Source organism: Camelus ferus, chromosome 15, assembly GCF_009834535.1.
Source record: "Camelus ferus isolate YT-003-E chromosome 15, BCGSAC_Cfer_1.0, whole genome shotgun sequence".
Taxonomy (NCBI): Eukaryota; Metazoa; Chordata; class Mammalia; order Artiodactyla; family Camelidae; genus Camelus; species Camelus ferus.
In genome coordinates, this window is record NC_045710.1 from 22,315,016 (window position 1) to 22,320,476 (window position 5,461).

The window sequence follows — 5,461 nt, forward strand, 5'->3', positions numbered from 1 at the left end:
GGAAAGGCTAAAAAGCATCTCAAAGAATTGCTATATATGTTTCTATATACTTTTTTCCTACACTTGTTCCACAAAATTAAAAATGTTGTTCACCTTTTGCCAAACATCAGGGGATAAATTACTATGCCTCTCTCTGAAGACTCTCAGCATTGCATGTGGTCTGAATTATAAAAACAGAAGATGCAGGTTAAAATCAAATATTGTTTGCTCTGTTGAGCCAGCTGAAGGTTTACATGTGAAATGACTCCTGTCTGCTAAGGATACCGGTCTTACTAAGGTTTAGTTTTGTGCTTTTATTGTTTTTTAACAACATATTACTCCACCAGAAACAACAGAACATTAACTAGCATAGTCCCTGTGGTTGGTTGGTTTGTTCTTTATCCCAGTGGAGATGTTCTTGAGCACTGGAAAGATAGATCGACATTCACAGAAATAGAAAATGCTAAGCAAAAAAGTGTAGTCCACCCGTTCCCTTCAGCCATTCCCTTCTATTAATTCTTTTCCTATGTGCCCACCATTCTTACGATCATACTGGTTTCTCTTATTTTTCAGTATCCTCTTCAAACATCCCCCAAGTGTTTCTCAAGTTTATTTCCTCAGTAAGCTTTCTTTGTTTCCATTCCTTGGTGCAACCAGCCTTTCTCATACCTTCAACTATTAACTCTGTAAAAGAGTATTTACAACATCAGATCTTAGTGGTGGACAGATGAAGGGAGTAAGGAAAAAAGTAAAGGGAAGGAGGAAGAGAGAGGAAGGGACAATTCACTCAAAACCTGTCTCCCCAGCTTCTCATCCATGTTCTAGATCCCTTTTTCCAACCCCAAGGTGGACATGCCCACCTGAAAAACCCACTTATACCTCAAACACTTATATGGATGTTGGAACCACCTTTTTAAAAAAAAAAGTTTTACTGAGATATAATAGATAGAAAATAAATTGCACATATTTTAGGAGCACAATTTCATAAGTTTTGTCATATGTATACACCCATAAACCATCACTGCACTCAGGACAGTAAACATATGGATCACCACCCAAAGTTTCCTCATGTCCCTTTGGGTTTGTTGTTGTTTTTATTGAAGTATAGTTGATTTTAAAAACATGGAACGCTTCACAAATTTGTGTCAGCCTTGTGTAGGGGCCATGCTAATCTTCTCTGTATCACTCCAATTTTAGTACACGTGCTGCTGAAGGGAGCACCATCATGCCCCTTCACAATCCCTTCCTTTCCCACTCTACTCTGCTCTTCCACCCTTCTCCGTCCCTCCCGTCTCCAAACTAACCTGATTTCTGGGACAACAGACCTGTTTTCATTTTCTAGAGTGCTATATGTGTGGAATCTTACAGTATACATTTTTGAGGGGATTGGTTTCTTTCACTCAGCATAATTAAGGAGTCATCCTTGTTGTTGACTGCATCCAAAGTTCATTCCTTTTTACTGCTGAGTAGTATTGCATCATATAGATGTGCTATCATTTGTTTAACCATTTACCTATTGATGGAAATTTGGGTTGCTTACTACTTGGGACCATAAATAAAGCTGTTTTGAACATCTGTGTACAAATCCGTATATGGACATGTATTTCTTTTTCTCTTGGCTTAATTATCTTAGAGTGGAATGGCTGGATCATGTTGTCGATCTATGCTAACATGTTTACTGCCAAATCGTTTCCAAAGTGATTGTACAATTTTACATTCCCACCAGCAACACTTAAGAGTTCCAGTTTCTCCACATCCTCTCCAACACTTGATATGGTCAATCTTTTTAATTTTAGACATTCTGATAGGTATGTAGTAGCATCTCACCATTCTTCCATTGCTTGCTTCACTCTAGTCTCATCTCCTCTCCTGTAATTCTTTTTATTATAGTTCTTGAACCCACCAAGAAACAGTCCCTCCTCAGAACTTTATACTTACTGCTTCCTCTGCCTGGAATATTCTTCCTCTGGAATCCTTTGCTCAAATGTCATCTCATCAGAGAGATTTTTCACGATCACTCCTTATAAAGTAGCATTCATAGACATTTTCCATATTTCATTGTTCCTTTTACCCTGCTTAACTTTCTGCACAAGAATAGGCATAAATCTATATTTATTTGTTTAGTGTCTCTCTCTCTCCCCACTAGTACATAAGCTCTATGAGAATGGGGTCTTTATTTGGTTCACTACATATCCTCAATGCCTTTTGCAGAGTAGGGCATTAATAAATACTTGTTGAATGAACATACTGAATTAGTGAATAATACACTTCATATCTAGCTCATAGAGCTGTAAAAATCAAATGGTATGTGAAAGCTCTTCATAAAGTGCTACACAAATGAGATGCTCCTCTTACAGGAAAGAGATTATCAAATGATACTGACCTAGCTGTGGATTGTTTTCACAAAGCCAAATAAAGAATGCCAACTCAAAAGATCAAAAAGAAATTAGCCATAGCTCTCATATGTAAGCCCTAATATAGAAGCACTGATTAGGAAATATAAAAGTAAATCATATCTAATATTTTGAGAACATTTATTCCCCATATCAAGAACTAATCAGGAAGGAGGGGGGTAGCTCAGTGATAGAGTGTTTGCTTGGTGTGCACAAGGTCTTGGGTTCAATCCCTAGTGCCTCCATTAAGGAGGAAAAAGAAGAATCAGCTTGTCAGTAAGTAAGCTAGCTTTTACATCTTAAAAAGTTAAATGTTTCGAAATTACCTGTTTCCTTTCCAGAGCATTTACAAATCAAAATAGCACAAAAGTCAATTACAGCTTAAAATATGTAGAACAAAATTGTTTAACTAATTACTAGAGTTGAGGAGCCAGAATTCATGCCATTAATCTCCACCACTCCTCTTCTCACTTTAAAAGATTTATGAAGCATGAAAATTCTGGACAACACAATTTTCTATTAGGGGGATTAAAACCTTACCTCTTGACTTATTTCAGCAACTTATTGATTCCAGTCTTGTGCCAAATAATTGGATGATCTAAGGATACCTTGCCTTTTTGAGAATAAGAACTATTTTTCATTTCCTCTGGAGCTTTGAGATCACTGGCTGGGAAAGGAAGAGAATTGATGATGAGACAGAAGTCCTTCCCATTTCTTCTGCTGCCAGATTTTGTTATTTGAATATTAAAGGTTAAGAACAGTTGAATGAGGTCTTTATTTATTTACATTTTTGTGAGCCTTTAAAATTAATTTATTTCATAACAAAGAGAACAAAACAGGTGAGGTATACGGTGAAATCTGCTTATGAAATATTCCAATGAGCTACATGGAAATATTGCTCTGTATCTATAAATTTCTAGCTGTTAGATTTTAGATTTGTCTTAAAACTTAAAAATTGCTAGCAAAAGAATATGCTTTTATCATTTGTGTTGAAAAGAAAATAAGACTAGATAAGTGAATATGAAGTATAACATTTTAATTTGAATAAAGCAGTGTCTATGGGATTATTAAGGCTGAAAGATGATACATGTTAGTTTATGAGTCTATGAATATTTTAACACATTTTTATTTATTAATAGAAGATAATCAAGAGCTTACAAAAGATGATAGATAAACAGATAGATAGCTATATTGATAGATAATAAACAGATATCCAACTGTGTGTTCTTGTACAATGTATAAAGTGTGGTGAATATGAGTAAAGTGAAAAGCTTAAAATAAACTGAATAAAACTAATGGTGAAATGTTAAATACTTATCAGTTGAGTTCTGATTCCAGCCCTATGGTATCAACAAAGGTCAGTAAAATTCATCTTTGTACAGTACATTTTTTAAATGCTGGAATATACATAATTCATGGCTGAGCTGAAAGAAGAGTGAGTGAATATTGAAAGGGCAGAAATAACAATACAGTGAGGTAGCCCTAGACTCATACTTATCCTGCAAAAAAAGCTGGAACAGCTTTCCAATTTCAGCCCTGAAATACAATGCTTCTAAGTCATCATTCCTTTCTTCAATAAAGTTTTCTCAGTGGGAAATTTTAAACTAGGAGATAAGTAATGGAGGTAATCTTTGTTGCTTATAGAAGTCTGGTCTCGTCCTTGCCCAAGAGATTTTCGTAAATGCAACCACAAAAAAGAGATCATGCAAATTAACATTAGTTAAAAATAATTAAGAGACAAGTGAAAACAAAAACACAACATATCAAAACTTAAGGGATACATCAAAAGTGGAGCTAAGGGGGAAATTTAAAGCTACAATCATTTACATTAAAATCAAGAGAGATCTCTAATCAACAAGCTAACTTCACAACTTCAAGAACACACAGAACCCAAAGCTTGCAGAAGGAAGGAAATAATAGGTTAGAGCAGAGATAAAGAAAACTGAGACTAGAAAGAGAACAGAAAATCAATAAAAACAAAAATTGTTTTTTCAAAAATATCAATAAAATTGATAAATCTTTAGCTGCATGGACTAAGATAAAGAAAAAAGACTCAAATTACTTTTAAAAAAAAGTTGGGACATTAATACCAATTCTACAGCAATTAAAAGGATTATAGGCAGTTTGGGTTCAAGACAGTGATATATGAAGACCTTGAACTCATGTCTTCCCACAGACATCTACAGTTACATATAGAAAAATTTCCACTGGGGAAAAAAAAATCCCACTATAAACTAGCTAAGCAATACCTACACATCAGGGAAACAGAAAAAACCCACACTGAGCATGTTGCTGATATCACCTGGAAAGGAATCTGTTCACTGAACTGGCACCCTGATTTTTATGACTGCAGGCCAAGAGACATCTTTATATCATCTGGCTCTGGTGGCCAGCAAGACTTATACTTGTCCACAAGACTACGCATATTTGCAAACTTTAAAAGCTGCTGAGGTCTGGCTTTCAATCAGCCTGCATCTAGATGTTGACTGAGAATCTTCCCTTTAGGACACTGACAGGTTTTGGCACACCCTCAACTACTGAGATCTACTAAAATAAAACAGGCAAAATGGATAATTACAAAGGTTTGAGGGACAATAAGGAGCTTGGGCAGGACTGAACAATAAGGTTAATACACACAAGGTCACTCCATCAAGATTGGAAATGGATAAATTCCTAGAAACATACAACCTACAAGACTGAATCATGAAGAAATAGAAAATCTAAATAGATAAAATTACTAGTAAGGAGCTTGAATCAGTAATCAAAAACCTCCCAAAACACAAAAGTCTAAGACCAGATGGCTTCACTGGTGAAATCTACCAAACATTTAAAGAAAATTTAATACCAATCATTAACTCTTAAAAAAATAAAAGAGGAGGAAGCACTTCCAAACTGATTTTACAAGGCCAGCATTACTCTGTTACCAAAACCAGACAAGGATGCCAAAAACAAAAGAAAATCACAGGTCAATGTCCCTGATGAACATAGATGCAAAAATCTTGAACAAAAGATTTAGCAAACCTAATTCAACAATACATTAAAAAAGTCACATACCACAAAAAAAAGGGAGGGGGAGGGAGGGAGGGGAG

General features: G+C 35.4%; 1 non-coding gene across 1 annotated transcript; it reads right to left on the reverse strand.

Annotated features, from left to right (window-relative positions):
* Window positions 1-1,095: 1,095 nt before the first annotated feature.
* LOC116669078 lies at window positions 1,096-1,200 on the reverse strand. Its single transcript, XR_004326466.1, has one exon. It is a non-coding gene; the product is annotated as a U6 spliceosomal RNA (small nuclear RNA).
* Between the last annotated feature and the right edge of the window lie 4,261 nt (window positions 1,201-5,461).